The sequence below is a fragment of the Leuciscus leuciscus genome (assembly GCF_965113295.1).
Source record: "Leuciscus leuciscus genome assembly, chromosome: 9".
NCBI classification, from domain to species: Eukaryota; Metazoa; Chordata; class Actinopteri; order Cypriniformes; family Leuciscidae; genus Leuciscus; species Leuciscus leuciscus.
The window spans coordinates 40,260,210-40,279,890 of record NC_138733.1 but is presented as its reverse complement, the minus strand read 5'-3'; positions in this window follow the sequence as shown (position 1 = coordinate 40,279,890).

Below are 19,681 nucleotides of genomic sequence, written 5' to 3'. Positions count from 1 at the left end.
TTAAATGGAGAAAAATCGATCATAACTCCAGTAAACTATGGAGTGCCGCAGGGATCTGTATTAGGCCCTCTGTTATTTTCAATATATATGATGCCACTTGGAAATATTATAAGGAAACATGGAATTAGTTTCCATTGTTATGCTGATGACACTCAAATATATATTTCATCACGGCCGGATGAAAACGCTACATTTTCCAAATTGACAGAGTGTGTTAAAGATATAAAAGATTGGATGACGCGTAATTTTCTTTTATTAAATCCAGACAAGACAGAGGTAATACTTATCGGTTCAAAAAACCGCCCACAAAACCTCGCACAATACAACTTTAACATCATAGGATGTCCTGTTACTTTATCCTCTACAGTAAAAGACCTGGGTGTTATACTCGATTGCAACCTGTCTTTTGAAAATCATATTTCTTATGTTACAAAAACAGCCTTTTTCCACCTTAGAAACATTGCTAAGCTACGTAATATGCTATCAGTTTCTGATGCAGAAAAGTTAGTTCATGCATTCATGACCTCGAGACTGGATTACTGTAATGCTTTATTAGCTGGTTGTCCTGCATCCTCAATAAACAAGCTACAGTTAGTCCAAAATGCCGCCGCTAGAGTTCTTACGAGATCAAGAAAATATGATCATATAACACCGATTTTATCATCACTGCATTGGTTACCTATAAAGTTCCGTATTAATTACAAGGTATTGCTACTGACTTATAAAGCCCTAAACGGCTTAGCTCCAGTCTATTTAACGGATCTTCTATCGCCCTATAATCCATCGCGCTCTTTGAGATCACTAAATTCAAGGCTTTTGGTCATACCTAGGATATCCAGAACCACCAAAGGAGGGAGAGCATTTTCACATTTGGCTCCAAAACTCTGGAATAGTCTTCCTGATACTGTTCGTTGCTCAGACTCGCTCTCCCAGTTTAAAACTAGATTAAAGTCGCATCTCTTCAGCCAGGCATTCATATAATCCTACAGTTCAAACTACAATCCGGCCTCTATCCAATGCCAGAGGAGAACTGGCCCCCGACTGAGCCTGGGTTCTCCCAAGGTTTTTTTTTCTCCATTAAGGCACCTGATGGAGTTTTAGGACACCATTAGGTCACTTGATGGAGTTTTTCGGTTCCTTGCCACTGTTGCCTTTGGCTTGCTCAGTTGGGGATATTTTGGGGATATCTAATTTAATTTTATCAATCAATAAATTCCTCTTGAAACAAACTTTGTTGTATTATTTTAATTTAATACTGTGAAGCTGCTTTGATGCAATCTGTATTGTGAAAAGCGCTATACAAATAAACTTGACTTGACTTGACTTGACTGTCTTCTTTCCTTTTTTCACCATTTTCATCATCCTTTTCTTTACCTTGTATCTTCTGTTGTTCAATGCTTCCTTTCACCCTTTCAGCTCCATTTCTCTTCTTTCTCGATACCACGGTTGCCCATGTTTCTTGTTCCTGATTTTCATTTTCTTCTTGCATTATCCTTTCGCATGGATTAGTCTCTTCATTCAAGTCATTGTCCTTTATCTCATATCCTTTTTCCAGTCCTATTTCAGTATCCATTATGTCCGTCCTTGTTTGTACACCTCTCCACCCAAATCAAAAGTAAAGAACTCCACCCCAAACAGTTATACAACTGCTTGGGGTTAAAACGTGAAAAATAATAACAAAAGTAAGCTTTATAACTTGTAACTAAATAAAAAACAACAAAAACTTAACAAAAATATGGAGAGCCTTTCTCCCCAACTGCAGCCAATTCACTTCCTGGAACGTACCAACGAGATCGGGCGTTCTCAACGTGGTATGGCCGTAAGCGAAATCTGCTGCCAAAAACGGGCTTTTTGAAGAAATTCATCGAATTTTTCAGGCCTTCTGAAGAAACTCTGCTCCCAAGACCGGGCATGTTGAAGAAACTCAGAGAATATTCAGGCTTTTTGAAGAATCTCATGGACTCTTTTTTTTTTGGTTTTTTTTGGGTTTTTTAAACCAAAAATGCTTACAGCACCTGGTATTCCCAGGCGGTCTCCCATCCAAGTACTAACCAGGACCGACCCTGCTTAGCTTCCGAGATCAGACGAGATCAGCCGTTCTCAACGTGGTATGGCCGTAAGCGAAATCTGCTGCCAAAAACGGGCTATTTAAAAGGTTAGAACATTAGTGAAGTAAACTAAAAAGCTTACAGCACCTGGTATTCCCAGGCGGTCTCCCATCCAAGTACTAACCAGGCCCGACCCTGCTTAACTTCCGAGATCAGACGAGATCGGGCGTTCTCAACGTGGTATGGCCGTAAGCGAAATCTGCTGCCAAAAACGGGCTTTTTGAAGAAATTCATCGAATTTTTCAGGCCTTCTGAAGAAACTCTGCTCCCAAGACCGGGCATGTTGAAGAAACTCAGAGAATATTTCAGGCTTTTTGAAGAATCTCATGGACTCTTTTTTTTTTTTTTTTTTTTTTTTTAAACCAAAAATGCTTACAGCACCTGGTATTCCCAGGCGTTCTCCCATCCAAGTACTAACCAGGCCCAACCCTGCTTAGCTTCCGAGATCAGACAAGATCGGGCGTTCTCAAAGTGGTTTGGCCGTAAGCGAAATCTGCTGCCAAAAACAGGCTATTTAAAAGGTTAGAACATTAGTGAAGTAAACTAAAAAGCTTACAGCACCTGGTATTCCCAGGCGGTCTCCCATCCAAGTACTAACCAGGCCCGACCCTGCTTAGCTTCCGAGATCAGACGAGATCGGGCGTTCTCAAAGTAGTATGGCCGTAAGCGAAATCTGCTGCCAAAAACGGGCTATTTAAAAGGTTAGAACATTAGTGAAGTAAACTAAAAAGCTTACAGCACCTGGTATTCCCAGGCGGTCTCCCATCCAAGTACTAACCAGGCCCGACCCTGCTTAGCTTCCGAGATCAGACGAGATCGGGCGTTCTCAAAGTAGTATGGCCGTAAGCGAAATCTGCTGCCAAAAATGGGCTATTTAAAAGGTTAGAACATTAGTGAAGTAAACTAAAAAGCTTACAGCACCTGGTATTCCCAGGCGGTCTCCCATCCAAGTACTAACCAGGCCCGACCCTGCTTAGCTTCCGAGATCAGACGAGATCGGGCGTTCTTTTTTTTTTTTTTTTTTTTTTTTTTTTTTGAAAATTTTCCAAATACAAAAAATATATCATAACTTTCATCACTTTCAATACATCATTTTACAATACAAGTATCAGTACAATATACTTAAGCTTAAAAAATGTTTAAAAAATGTAATATAAAAAAGTAAAAGTAAAACCAAAAAAAACAAATCACTTCCCGGTACATTCCATGCTAAATCTTTTAAAACTTTAGAAACCCTTGGAGTAAAAACAACATAAAAGCTTTGCAACATGTTTTCATACTTAAAATACAAATACAGTCCTTCAATATATCTTTCTGTTTTCCTTTTAAGAACATTCCAAACATCAAGCACCACTTTTCCTTTTTTGGCCACATTTCTTCTTTCCCATACTGCATTTTTTATCAACATTATTAACAGGTTCACAAACTTTTTACTTTGACAATTTTCCTCCCATCCAAACATCACTATCCTCTTCCATTCTATTACCTCTTCGTCCCAGTCCTCAATTAATTATTTTATCATCTTTTTGCATTTTCTGTAAAAGCCCTCCAACTCTTTACAGTATAAAAACAAGTGTAAAATTCCTTCGTCTTCGTCTTTGCATACTTTACATGTTGCATTCTGTTCCATTCCAATCTTAGTTAAAATACATTCAGTAAAAATTGCTTTGTGCCTTATAAAATACTCTAAACATTCCAGCTTGGTTTCCACTATTTTCCCCCTCATATTTCTCCATATACTTTCTTTTTTCAGATCTTTAATTCTCTGTACCCAAAAATTGTTAGCAACTGGTTCTTTAAAAACACCATCTCTAAAATAACAATAAAACCGTTTAACATTACACTCCTTAAAATTGCATAGTTTCCCTTTCAGTCTGACATAAATTTCTTTCTCTTCCTTCCATTCCTCCATGTTTTCTATTCTTTTAATCCATTCCTTCGGTATTGCGTTTTTGACAATTTCGTATTTATTTTCTATTTCTCGTTTGTTGCATTCCTCTTTTGCTTCCTCCATTGCATCCATTATAAATTGTGATGGTAAAAACCCTTCTTGAAATTCATACAAAACATCTCTTACCCTTGTTATTCCCACCTCCATCCATTTTTTGAAAAAAATCTCTTTCCCATCTCTTAAAATACTTTTGTTTAAGAACAGAGGTTGGTTTAAAATGTTTTCTCTTCCTTTCAGATTATAATCTATTACAGTTAAGAAATCCCCCCAAGCACTTAAAATTTCCTTATAGAAGTCAGGTAATCCTTCCGCCATCCAGTTTTTTGTTTTCATCCATAAAATATCCTCCCCCAAATTAAAATTCCCACATTTGTTTAAAAAATATTTCATAACTTTCTTCCATTCTGTTTCATTTTCTTCTTGCAACAATTTTTTTACTATTTTAACTCTTAAGCAGTTTTTCCTTTGTTTAATATCCATTAACCCCAACCCACCCTCTTCTAATGGTCCTAATAAAGTGTTGTATGCTATTCTCGATGGTTTACCCTCCCACAAAAAACAGAGAAAACATTTCTTCAATCTCCCTTCTACCCACAAAGGCATTTCTGTCACATATAAAACGTACCACAGCTTTGAAACCATTAAAACATTCAATACTAAAACCTTCCCTTTCAAATTTAAAGCCCTCATTCTCCAAAAATTTAACCTTCGCTCTATTCCTGTTATCAATTCCTCCCACATTTTTTCTCTTACTTGTCTCCCATCCTTTCCCATTAAAATCCCTAAAATCCTAATTTCTTCAACTTCCTTAAAATTAAAACATTCGTTGCCCCAAACTTCATATACACTGTCTTGTCCTCATTAATTTTACTTCCTGATCCTTTGCAAAATTCTTGTACATTCTTCATTACTTGTTTTACACTCTCTTTCTCTTTAACTATTATTGTTGTGTCATCCGCATATTGAAAAATTGTCCCTTCTGCTTTGCTTTCCTGTATTTGTATTCCTTTTATTTTCTCTTCTTTTCGTATTGCTAGGCCCAAAGGTTCTGCTACAAGAGAGTATAATAAAGCTGAGAGTGGACATCCTTGTCTAATTGATCTAGTTATTTTAAAACATTCCGTTAAAAACCCATTACATTTTATTTTTGTTAGAGCCCCCTTATATAAAATCTTTATCCATTTCATAAAATTCTCACCAAACCCAAACCTATTTAAAACCCCAAACAAATATGCATGCTCCACTCTATCAAAGGCCTTTTCGAAGTCTAAGCTGATCAAATATCCGTCCTCATTCTTTTCTTTTATGTACTGTATTGTGTCCCTTATACTCATCGTTATGTCTGCTATGTCTCTTCCTTTTACTGCATATGCTTGATTTGTTTTTATTATTTGTGGCATCACTTTTAACCTATTTGCTAAAATCTTTGCTAATATCTTTAAATCAGTATTTAACATTGTTATTGGCCTGTAGTTTTTTAAATCAGTTTGTTCACCTTTCCTTTTATATATTAACTTCATCAGCCCCATTCCCATTCTTTCATTCATCTCCTCCTCTTTAAAAATTTCCTTAAAAACCTCCTTTAAAATCTCGATTAAAATATCCTTAAAACGTATATAAAATTCACTTCCCAAACCATCTATCCCTGGGCTTTTCCTTTTATTTAGTTGATCTACAGTATCGCTCTTTCGATCTCCTCGTTCTTGATTTCCCCATCACATTCTTTTTTTATCTTCTTCACTTAAATTTGTTTCAATATAATTTAACAGTTTCCTTTTTTCCTCTTCTTCCACTCCTCTTGTTTTAAAAAGATCCTCATAAAAAAACTTTATCTCTTCTAGCACTTTTCCATTCCCCTCCACAATCTCTCCACTTCTCCCTTTTATTTCTTTTATTATTCCAACTTTCGCCCTTTTTTTCTCCAAGTCAAAAAAAAACTTTGTACATTTCTCCCCCTCCACCATATATTTGGACTTACTTCTTAACCTTGCCCCCTCATATTCTTTTTCTTCTATTTCTTTCAGTTTCTCCTCTATTTCTTTGATCTTTTTTATGTCTTTATTCTCATTATTTAATTATCTTTCTAACGTCTCCTTTATTTCTTTTTCTTTGTGTCTTTTACTTATTTGTAAGATTCTGCAATACTTTATTGAAAACTTTTTTACTAGATATTTTACATTCTCCCACCACATTCTTTTATCTTCTTCATACATTGCATTATCCTTCTCTTTTTCTATAATTCCTTTTATCTCTGCAACATAATCTTCATTCTTTAAAATCTCTGTATTTAAAATCCATGTACCCGGTCCCCTTTGCACATTACTCCAATCAATTTTAAAACGTAAAAACGTATGATCACTAAAATTGGTTTCTTCATAGCTGATTTTTTCAATAAAATTCTCCACATTTCTTTTACATAGCACATAATCAATTCTTGTTTTACATATAAAATGCCCCACTATTTGCTTCCTTGAATAAACCTTTTTTCCCCCATTTCTTTCCCTCCATACATCTATTAAATTATTTCCTCTCATCAATTCGTTTAATTCTTTCCTCCCTGTGTCCGATTTAAAAACCATCCCCTCTGCCATGTCTAGTTTGCTAAAAACTGTGTTAAAATCTCCCATCATTATTATTTCCTTATATTTCTTTATTACACTCCTTAAACAGTTAAAAAAATCTTTCTTTTCTTTCTCTTCTGTTGGTGCATGTACATTCACTAAAATTTATTCACGTCCTTCATAATTTACTTCCACAGCCATGCATTTCCCCATCTTATCTTTGTACACCACTTTGGTTGTATTAAAAACATCTTTTCTCATTAAAAACGCCACCCCTCTTCCACGCCTACCATCCCCATTATTATATAAAATATCCCCTTCCCATTTCTTTTTGTATTCCATCATCACACTACACTCTCTTTCCAATTTGTTTCTTGTAAAACAATGATATCTTCTCCTCTACACTTTTCTTTCACTCTTTCAAATTTTCCCATGTCCATCAGTCCCCTTGCATTAAAAGTAACACAACTTAAAACCATTAAAAGAAAGAAAAATAAATACCTAAAAACCATTATTCTCCATTTTCTCCCTCCAGGCCCTTTAACACTTCATATCTGTTTGTACTTTCATCTTGGCTCCTTGTCATAGTCTTTTTTCTTGCATTTTCCAAATTTGGTGTTACCTTTAATGATCTCCTTCTTATTTGTCCTCTCTCCCCTCTGTCTTTGTCCATATTGTCCTTGTCCATATTGTCCATTGTTATTTCTTCTTCACTTTCCATCTCTTTACTTTGATCCTTCCTTCCTTGTCCATCTTTCTCCACGACATCCCGATAACTTTTAAAACTGTCCGATGTTTCCATTGCTGTCCATTGCATGTCCTGTTCCATTGTTTGTTCTTTATCTTTCTCGTTCTCTTGTTCCCTTTCTCCTTCCTCTCTGTTGCTCGTTCCTCCTTCCATTTCTTTTTGTTGTACATTTTCTTCCTCTTGTCCTTCATCGGTTTGCCTTTCCTCCTCGTTGTTTCCTTCATGCACCTGTCCGTCCACCTGATGCTCCCTACCTCCATCCAACACTCACACTTGTTTAAAATTTCCTGACACTCCGGGCACCTGACTGCGTTACAGTCTCTTGCGAAGTGTCCCTTTTCTTCACATTTGTAGCACTTAAAATCCGGGCACTCTTTAAGCAGGTGATCTGGGCTCATGCACAGCCTACAGGTCTTCACCTGGTGACTGTGCACCACCCTAAAATACTGCGGCCCTTCCGCTGTTTCCAGCCTTGTGCTGTAGGGCAATGATGCCACCTCTTTAGGGAACCTTACTTTAAGGAACCTCGTTCCATCCTCGATTTCAGTGCCCGGGTAGCATCTCCTTTTAATTTTCGATATGGGATTAACTCCCCATCCCTCCAATTTTTCTATAATTTCTCTATCATCAAGGTAGACGGGCAGGTGCATGAAGGAAACAACATAGTCCCTATTTTGCAGTTTTTTTATTTCACAATTCACCCCTTTTATATTCAGTCCATCAATCAATTCCTCACATGTTTCCTCATTTTCCATTGTTAGTTCATACTCCTTTCCTTGTCTTGGTCTTAATGCCAGAATTTTCCCATTTCCACATTTATCCACCACTGCCTTGATAATATCCGCAGCTCTCACCTCATTAACATTCTCCACATTCACAATCAGCGTCGCCTCCTTTAAATACTTCCTTCCACCGAACTTGTCTCGAAGGTCTTGATTTTTCCCGTGTCCCGCTCGTTGTCGATAATCCAGTCTCATGTCGTTTGCCCTGCGTTTCTCTCCAGCCAGTCTCGTGTCGTTTGCCATGCTTGTTCCTCCATCCAGTCCAGTATCGTTTTCCGTGCGTGTTCCTCCTGCCAGTCCAGTATCGTTTCCCGTGCGTGATCCTCCTGCCAGTCCAGTGTCGTTTTCTGTGCGTGTTCCTCCTGCCAGTCCAGTGTCGTTTGCCATGAATCCGTCCATTTTACAAAGAAAAAGAAAAATAACCACCCTCCAGCGAGCAAAAAGCTGCTGTTAGGTGGTTTAAAAAAGTAAGAACTTAAGAACTTAAAGTAAGAAAACCTCACAAACAAACACAAAAAGAAAAAACAAAATGGAGGAGAGCCTTCCTCTCCAACTGCAGCCAACACTTCCTGTTTGCTCAATAGCGCCCTCAAAGTGGTATGGCCGTAAGCGAAATCTGCTGCCAAAAACGGGCTTTTTGAAGAACTTCATAGAATTTTTCAGGCCTTCTGAAGAAACTCTGCTCCCAAGACCGGGCATGTTGAAGAAACTCCGAGAATATATCAGGCTTTTTGAAGAATCTCATGGACTCTTTTTTTTTTTAAACCAAAAATGCTTACAGCACCTGGTATTCCCAGGCGGTCTCCCATCCAAGTACTAACCAGGCCCGACCCTGCTTAGCTTCCGAGATCAGACGAGATCGGGCGTTCTCAAAGTGGTATGGCCGTAAGCGAAATCTGCTGCCAAAAATGGGCTTTTTGAAGAAATTCATAGAATTTTTCAGGCCTTCTGAAGAAACTCTGATCCCAAGACCGGGCATGTTGAAGAAACTCAGAGAATATATCAGGCTTTTTGAAGAATCTCATGGACTCTTTTTTTTTTTAAACCAAAAATGCTTACAGCACCTGGTATTCCCAGGCGGTCTCCCATCCAAGTACTAACCAGGCCCGACCCTGCTTAGCTTCTGAGATCAGACGAGATCGGGCGTTCTCAAAGTGGTATGGCCGTAAGCGAAATCTGCTGCCAAAAATGGGCTTTTTGAAGAAATTCATAGAATTTTTCAGGCCTTCTGAAGAAACTCTGATCCCAAGACCGGGCATGTTGAAGAAACTCAGAGAATATATCAGGCTTTTTGAAGAATCTCATGGACTCTTTTTTTTTTTAAACCAAAAATGCTTACAGCACCTGGTATTCCCAGGCGGTCTCCCATCCAAGTACTAACCAGGCCCGACCCTGCTTAGCTTCCGAGATCAGACGAGATCGGGCGTTCTCAAAGTGGTATGGCCGTAAGCGAAATCTGCTGCCAAAAACGGGCTATTTAAAAGGTTAGAACATTAGTGAAGTAAACTAAAAAGCTTACAGCACCTGGTATTCCCAGGCGGTCTCCCATCCAAGTACTAACCAGGCCCGACCCTGCTTAGCTTCCGAGATTAAACGAGATCGGGCGTTCTCAAAGTGGTATGGCCGTAAGCGAAATCTGCTGCCAAAAACGGGCTTTTTGAAGAAATTCATAGAATTTTTCAGGCCTTCTGAAGAAACTCTGCTCCCAAGACCGGGCATGTTGAAGAAACTCAGAGAATATATCAGGCTTTTTGAAGAATCTCATGGACTCTTTTTTTTTTTTTTTTTTTTTTTTTTTTACCAAAAATGCTTACAGCACCTGGTATTCCCAGGCGGTCTCCCATCCAAGTACTAACCAGGCCCGACCCTGCTTAGCTTCCGAGATCAGACGAGATCGGGCGTTCTTTTTTTTTTTTTTTTTTTTTTTTTTTACCAAAAATGCTTACAGCACCTGGTATTCCCAGGCGGTCTCCCATCCAAGTACTAACCAGGCCCGACCCTGCTTAGCTTCCGAGATCAGACGAGATCGGGCTTTCTCAAAATGGTATGGCCGTAAGCGAAATCTGCTGCCAAAAACGGGCTATTTAAAAGGTTAGAACATTAGTGAAGTAAACTAAAAAGCTTACAGCACCTGGTATTCCCAAGCAAATTCCCCTCCAAGTACCTAAGCGATCGTCAGCCGTCCAATGGTTGAGCAATGCTGAGCAGAGCTGAGCAGCGATCAGCCAATGGTTGAGCAATGCTGAGCAGAGCTCAGCGCTCAACAGACCAATCATTGAGCGAGGATCGGAAAACGTCATCTAGCTGTGTGAGCGTGGCGTTATTGATGACCGATTGGACTGTTTTGTTTTTACTCTCAGGTACGTTTGGTATAATTATGTGCTAAGTAATGAATGAAACTCGATATATTTTTGGATGATTTGCCTGATATGATAATATCTCGTTAGCGCCGTACTGACACAAATTTTCTGCCACCAATTGGCTAACGTTAGGCAAGCACCGCTTGTTTACATTAAAATAGCTAGGTTTGATCTCTCTGAAATGCGTTTAAAATGCGACCAGACTATTGATTTTACATGTTGAGACCATGAAGAATGTAACGTTACTACTACTGTGTGGACGCGCCGGCGCGTTTTGCTGGATTTTCTTCACATAGTAACTGTTAGCACAATAAACTTAAATTACTCCGTCATTTATTGTCATACAGAAAAAAGAAATATGAAAAAAAGAATCTGTGATATGTCTATTTTTGTATGTGTCCACTTACAATCAAATCAAAACATTGTGCTTTTGTAAAATAAAGAAAATAAACAGGGTGTGCTCTCTTTCAATATATATGATGCCACTTGGAAATATTATAAGGAAACATGGAATTAGTTTCCATTGTTATGCTGATGACACTCAAATATATATTTCATCACGGCCGGATGAAAACGCTACATTTTCCAAATTGACAGAGTGTGTTAAAGATATAAAAGATTGGATGACGCGTAATTTTCTTTTATTAAATCCAGACAAGACAGAGGTAATACTTATCGGTTCAAAAAACCGCCCACAAAACCTCGCACAATACAACTTTAACATCATAGGATGTCCTGTTACTTTATCCTCTACAGTAAAAGACCTGGGTGTTATACTCGATTGCAACCTGTCTTTTGAAAATCATATTTCATATGTTACAAAAACAGCCTTTTTCCACCTTAGAAACATTGCTAAGCTACGTAATATGCTATCAGTTTCTGATGCAGAAAAGTTAGTTCATGCATTCATGACCTCGAGACTGGATTACTGTAATGCTTTATTAGCTGGTTGTCCTGAATCCTCAATAAACAAGCTACAGTTAGTCCAAAATGCCGCCGCTAGAGTTCTTACGAGATCAAGAAAATATGATCATATAACACCGATTTTATCATCACTGCATTGGTTACCTATAAAGTTCCGTATTAATTACAAGGTATTGCTACTGACTTATAAAGCCCTAAACGGCTTAGCTCCAGTCTATTTAACGGATCTTCTATCACCCTATAATCCATCGCGCTCTTTAAGATCACTAAATTCAAGGCTTTTGGTCATACCTAGGATATCCAGAACCACCAAATTTTTTTTTTTCTCCATTAAGGCACCTGATGGAGTTTTAGGACACCATTAGGTCACTTGATGGAGTTTTTCGGTTCCTTGCCACTGTTGCCTTTGGCTTGCTCAGTTGGGGATAGTTTGGGGATATTTAATTTAATTTTATCAATCAATAAATTCCTCTTGAAACAAACTTTGTTGTATTATTTTAATTTAATACTGTGAATCTGCTTTGATGCAATCTGTATTGTGAAAAGCGCTATACAAATAAACTTGACTTGACTTGACTTGACTCTCTGCCTCTCCAGCACGTCTATAAACTGAAACAAAACTCAGCGAATACTGAATGAATGAGCTACCAATCGCCGCTGTAATGACCTGACGATCCCTGGAAATACTTCAAAAACGTGATCAGACACTCTAGCTCACTTCTTAAAGGTAGGGTAGGTAATCCTGTTCAGAAACACTTTTTTTTATACTGGGTGAAATGGTCCTTCCATCCTGATAGTAGTCAATACATTATGTGTTTAGAAAAAGGAATGAAAAAAATCAGACCTCTGTAGCAGCTGCAGGACAGTAAAAACTCTGACCAATCACTGCCATTCGGTGCGAATGTAAAGAACCAATCAGATGCCTTCATGTCTCGTGCCCGCCCCGAGCCCCACTGCGCGCGCTGCCCTGCGTGCACTCATCACATGTCACCGTTCCCGGAAATATTCAGCTCAAAGCACCTGCATGCAGTCAGCGAAGGCAAACAAGGCAAAAACTACTTCCTCGGACCCTGCCCGCACTCTTGAACGACCTCCTCTGCTTCGCCCTCAACCCCGGACCTGTCCTCGAACCGACGATGCGGTACTTGTCTCCGGACTCGGAGTGTACGTTAGTCTTCATTAGAGTCAACAATGTTTTCATCATGGAAACTCTTACATGCAAAACACCGTATATGTTATGAATCTTACACGAAATTCATCTTCATCACAGTGTAACTGATGGTAATGGAAATACGTGTATCAATGCAACCTGTTTTTAGTTTTGCCTTATAAATATAGCTCGTTACCGAATGAAACTTTACCATTATCGATATGCTAGCTTGATAGTGAGTACTAAAAGAAATCTTATTTGTTTATATTCATAGTGATAAAGTTAGGTATTTTATTACATGTGATTCTGACATGATGTCACTGTATGTACTGCGCTCCTCTCCACTCGTCTCAGGTAATAAATGCGTCTTGTTCCAGCTGAGCCTGAGTGTTTGGCGTCGCGCGTTCATGTGTTTTGGGGGCGTGGCTTTGGAAGGAGCTCAGAAGGGAGGGGGTGGGAGTGAATGGAAATAATGAGCTGTGTTTATTGCAGATTAAAAGGTCTACAGTCACTCGATTTTTAAATTTTCTTTTTCAGAGTACTTACATTTTAATTATGTATTGGTATAAAAAGACAGTTTAAACAAATTTGGAATGTTTTTTTTTTAGAAAAATGATTACCTACCCTACCTTTAAGACCATAGAGATGGTGTAACAACAGTGTGGAGTTAAAATTCGATGTGTAAAAATGCTTTAGAAGTGTAAACATGTTAACCGCGATTTGCATGCTAAAAACAAAGTGATGAATGAATGGGCTGTTTTTGGTTACTACTTTCACGAGGGCTGCAGGGTCTCTAAAAAATGTATTTAAGCCCTCATCTGCTTTTAGTTTTACTCATTTATTCATGTTTTACTGTACCAGATGAAACATGGAGAAGCCTAGACATCGGTGCAGCGTGTGCAACAAGACTTTCACTGAAAAGTCCAACCCCACGAGGCATCTGAAGATCCATGCCGTCGCCAGGGAGACCTTTGACTGTGATGTCTGCAGGAAGAGCCTGACCACCAAATCATTGCTGGTCAGCCATCAACAGCAACACCAGTACCCCAACATCGTTTGGGACCTGTACCAGACTCTCCTGTACGATGCCCACACATCGGCGGCTGGATCGTCTTCGTCTCAGCGAGGCATCCTGTCGTTTGCCAGAGCAGCCGGTGCTTGCACCCCTCCCATCCCCCCGTCTCCCCTTCCGTCTGCTCGGGTCCTGAGGCGTGCGCACCTGATCCTGGAGATGGAGAAGATGCCTAATCCTCAGTACGACTGGGGAAATCTTGTGCATCGACGGCACGAGGAAGGTATGTACAGCATAAAGTACTTGTGATCATATGGAACAGACTGACTGTTGATAAACACCACGCAATGAATGTTCTGCTTTGTTTTTATAGATTCTCAAGAAGATCTACGGCGACGGCCAGGGCACCATGCAGTATGTCACCAGCGTGCTGAATGAGTGGGGTCAGTTCTTGACCACAGTGGTGGTGGCGTCCGAGTCCGAGGGGTGCTACGCACGCATGGCCAGAGGTCTGGTCGCCCGCTTTCGCCGTGCCAACGCTCCTGCTCCGAAGGTGGTGTACGCGGACAACAACTGCTGTCGGTGAGTTCAATAGCAGTTGAAACCTATGATGAAATGGATAATCCAACATGTAACACACCTACACAAAATGTCATGATATAATTTTCAGTGACAGCGGTTCGTCGTTCTTGGAGAATCTGTTTGGTGACTGGGTGAAGAGGGGTACCGTCATCAGGCTGGAAATCCGCCACTGGCTGCACCGCTGGGACGCCGTCGTGATCAAGCAGAGCCACGCCAAGTACGGGGCTTTCATGAGTGCCATGGCGGGTGCCGTGCTCGCCTACAACAAGGCGGACATGATGCTCCTGGTCCAGGCGGTCAGGAACGGTAACCCAGAGCTCTACGGCAGGTACTCTGATGAGGAGATGATGGCCTTCCTCAAGCCTCATCAGATCAGGTCGTATGTAAGGCGTATTACCCGTGGGGTTGTGGTAAGTGTGGCTTTCATATTCACATATGGATTCCACTGATCCAGATCCATTAAACACTCGACGCTGAGAATATATCCTATGTGTTACAGGAGACTGCTTTGGTGATAGAGTCCATCCTTGCTGAGTTCCGGGGACCAGCCGGCCTTGACATCGATGGCATTCACCTGTTCAAGTCGCCAGAAGCAGTCGACGCTCACTGGGCAGTTGCGAGCAAGCACCTCAGTTGCATGCAGGTGGGTTAATGTCTTTGCGGTCATCGTGTGTCAAAACCATTCAAACTTGTATATGGCAACATTTCAAAAGGACACCAGAATAAGTAAGGACCTTGCAATATGTTGTGTGTTACAGGATCCCCCTGGCATACCGCTGTATGTGTCTGTGAAGGTGGTGGTGATGAACGGCGTCCAACTGAACAAGCACAAGTGCCGGCGAGGCAGCAACTCTCTGGAGGGGTTGCACGCCCACCTGTTCAACGCCGTCCCTTCACAGCGATGTGGGATTATGCCATTCCAAGTGAGTGATTAAAACATAATATATATATAAAGCTTTATTGCAGACACATGTTCATATAGCACATCATACAGTATAATTTAAAAAGAAAAGTGTCAATGATAATTTCAATGATACTTTTTATTTCACAGCTCCAGTCATCACTTGTAAACATTGTACACAATAACAGTCAAAATGGAAATGTGTTTCAGGTATACTTGGTGTCCTTTGCCGTGCAGTGGAACCACCGCATGGCATCGCTCCGTGTCGCTGGTGGTCATGGCCGGCAGACGTTGTGCTTGGACGCGCGGCAGATCCAGCGCGTCAACCAGCATGCCGAGGTTCTCTTCGGCAAGGAGCACGTCCTGGAGCCCAACTTTGCTGCACCGATGCCGGTCCCCGAAGCGTACGAGCACCCCGACGAGGAGGAGCTCCTTGGTGTCGAGTACGCCATGTGCCAGTCCACCAGCTTCACTGCCAGGGACTACTACGTGCAGAAAGGTACAGTACTTGATCACACACTTAAACAATGATGACAAACCTGGTGCAAAAAAAACCTATTGTTGTGTAGACACGTTTGTGATTAGTACAATTACATATTTGCAGTTGAGGAAGAGCAGTCGCAGGAGGAGGAGGAGGAGGAGGAGGAGTCGGCTGAGCAGGGAGACGACGAGATGGCGGACGAGGGTCTCGGCATGTCTTCTGATACAGAGGAGGACCCGATAGACAGAGTCTGTGGGAAGCACGTCGTCCTCACCCAGGCAGAACAGGCGGAAGAGGAGGACAGTCCTGCCCTGCAAGATGTGCTGATGAGCCATGGACATCTGCATCTGCCAGGTATAGAGGAAGTGGAGGCACTGGCCTTGCTCCTCCTAGAACTGGCCGACAACAGCGACCACCACCTAGTGCCGGCTGACCTCAGGCAGAAGATTGCCGTCGCCGCCAGCTCTCTCCACGACCATGACAAGACCGCCGCCCGCTTCGTCAAGCAGTACGAGTCCAGGTGGGGCTACACCTTGTTCGGTCGGTGCCTTGGGGCGGACTCTCCCGAGACCAGAGCAGCCCAGAAGACCAAGTTTGGCTGCATGAGGTACGCTCAGGCGGCACAGGTGACCGAGGACAGTCGCCTGCTCTACCTCCTCCTCAAGATGCTGAAGAACCGAGCGCCGGCCAATCAGCTCACCTCCCCCAGCAAGGTCACGGCTTCTTTGAAGGGACAGTATAAGAGGATTGCAGACCGAGTCCGAGACGACCCCATCCTCGGCGGTCTCGCCATTCCACTGCCCAACTTGAACACCAAGTCCATCTCGACCTTTGCTGCCAGGGAGGAGAAAAAGGCCAACTACGGGACGACGGTACTGCCGAAGGTGACGCCTCACCTGAAAGTGCTGTCGGACGCACCGTTCCCGGAAGCTCCTGCGCTGCCAACATCCCTCCCACCGCCAGACCGGCCTCAGGTCCAGTACCAGCACGTTCATCACGAGGCTGGAAAAAGGCGTGGTGAGAAGCGGAGGTAAGTTGTCATAAGCACTTTGTTTCACCTGTTGGCTGTGGAAAGCAAATAACACACACATCATATCAATACTTATTACATGTGTATTTTATATTTCCAGATTATTTGTTGAAGAGCCAGAGCCTGTGCCTCCTGTGAACCAGCCCGTTCAGCCCACGGTGTCGTCCTCCTCCACTCGGCCAAAGCCTGCTGCGCCCACCCACCTCCAGCCAAAGCCTGCTGCGCCCACCTATGGATCACCCCCTGTGTCGGCAGCACCCATACTGCTGGTTCTCCCTGCACAGCCACAGGCTCCCTCCGTCCTGTTTCGTGGGCCATCGTACAGCCAGAGCTTTGTACCTCCTGCACCAACAGTCAAGGCATTCATGCCGAACAAGTCCTCGCGGCCATGTGGGGCTTGCCACGTGCCTAATTGTGGTGGACAGCGGAAGAGGTACACACCGTCCAAGGGCAAAGTGGCTGGAAGCACCCAGAAGATATTTTCCTACTGTCCATCCACTAGGAAATCCACCACCTCTGGGTTTGACAATGTGGTGTATGACAGCTTTGAACACTTTAAAAGTGTGGTGGATGCGGAGTTGGAAAAGAGGAGAACTGTGTAAATAACTGTAAATAACTGTGTAAATAACTTACCTGTGTGATGCCACTTCTCCTGTGCCATCTGTAGGAGAGAGAAAGAGGCTTGTTTGTGTTTGTTTGTTTGTTTGTTTGTGTTTCAAAGTGCTTCAAGTACAATCTATTTATTTATATAGTTAAAAAGTTCAAAAAATGCACTTTACAGTTTTACTTAAGAATGTTCTTGTGTTTGTTTTTTATTATTATTTACGTTGCTGTTAAAATGCACTTTGTAGTATCTTTTTTTTAATACAAACATGTTCTGGCCTATGTTCAATATCAAGGCCCATCTAACCTCAATCATTTTAACCTTAATCAGTTCTGATCTAACACAATCAGTTTACATACCCTTTAGTGGTTGTTAATGTTCAGATAATCTGTGTTTTTGTCATGCGTGTTGTTTGTTTGTCTTTGTCAGCTTCATGTCTTTGTGATGTTTGTATGTCTTTGTCTGCTTCATGTTTAACAAAAGTTTACCAAAGAAAACACACAAAAACAAATGTAACAGACAGGAATGGCTTGAGCCTTTATTTGTTGATTGGTGACCTGAGTCTTTGGATAATCCTGTTCTTTATTGGGCTTGTACAAACCAATTGTTAATTTTTATCTTAAGTACAAGTTTGTGTTTTTAATTAAGTGTTTTTGATTATTATTAATGTTATTTATGTGTGCGTGTCCTTGTGATGTTTGTATGTCTGTCAGCTCCATGTTTAAGTAAATGTTTGCAAATGGTAGTAAATGTTTGTCTCTTGTCTTGTCTCGTGTTCTCGCTCGTAGATCTGTACCTTGTCGTGGTGAGCGAGCTTTAAACCAAACAGATCTTGTTTACTTGTGTTTTCATGCATTGCCTTTTAAATGAAACACATTCTGGGTGAAAAATAAAAGTTGTAAAAGTATTTCAAGTATTTTGGAGTCTCTTTATGCTTGGGTTTCAGAAGGGGTGGGATAGTGTAAAAAAAACAAAACACATCAAAGCAATTAGAAGTCCTTGTTTCTTCTCCGTCACTACCAGAGGTGTGAATACACCCCACTGTGTGCTGGCTGTACCCCCTGGGTGGTCACAACAACGAGTTCTGTGAACGGCTCTGATGTCTTCCAGACAAAGTGAGAGGGCACTGATACATTACACCCTTTCTTAATTCAGCCCAAAAATGTAACAATTGCACACTTTTCCACTTGACTATATGAATCTCATCAGCTACATCAACTCAAACTATGAAAATAATAAACAAAACATTCAGCAGACTAGTGGATTTCAATAAACTAGACCTTGTACATGACAATTTCTGTAAATAACACTTCAGGACGTTGACCACCAGATGGCACCATCCGTTTTGATCATTTTCGATCGATCCCAGGGTTGAGGATATGTACTTGGGGGGGTCATGAGCCATTCCCAGGCGGTCTCCCATCCAAGTACTAACCAGGCCCGACCCTGCTTAGCTTCCGAGATCAGACGTTCTCAAAGTGGTATGGCCGTAAGAGAAATCTGCTGCCAAAAACGGGCTATTTAAAAGGTTAGAACATTAGTAAAGTAAACTAAAAAGCTTACAGCACGTGGTATTCCCAGGCGGTCTCCCATCCAAGTACTAACCAGGTCCGACCCTGCTTAGCTTCCGAGATCAGACGAGATTTTTTTTATTTTTTTCAATTTAAAAACATTATTTTACATTTAAAACAAAAACAAGAACAAACACAAGAAACAATACAACATAGTCAAGAAAAACAACTTTAAACATTTTCAGGTAATAAAACTCCAAAACCATTACTTATTATTTCTTATTATGCATTCTTCAAATATTTCTATTTTCTCATTCATGTTAAAATAATCATATAAAGCTTTCAATTCATCGCTCAAAATCTGCTTATAAAATACACTTATTGGAAGTTCTATTTTCTTTTGTTTCATTAGATTTCTTCTTCTCCATATTGCAAATCTTGCAACTGATAGCATTAAATTAAGAGCAAACTTATTTTTTGCTTTGCCATTAAAACCAAATAAAAACATTGTTTCCCATTCTTCTTCAATTATTATTTTATCAAACAAAAAATCTTTTAACATTTTCATAAAACCATTGAACTTTTTACAATTTACAAACAAATGCAACACACCTTCTTTTTTTATTTCCATGCATACTTTACATTTTTCATCTTGGATCAGTCCAATTTTACACAATATCATGTCTGACTTTATACAATTGTGTCTTAATAAATAATCAAAATTTTCTAATATAGGACTCTGAAAATTCATTCTCACATTTTTCCATATGTTTGATGCATCAAAATTATCAAATAGCTTTTCCCAGTAGTCAATTGCTTTTGGTCTTACAAATACAGATTTACATATACAACCATAAAACATTTTTAAAATACAATCATTAAAATATATTTTTTCATCATTTATTTTTAAAAATACTTCCGGTTGTTCATTCACTTTTTCTTTTTCTTCAATATTTTTAATCCATGCTACTGGTAT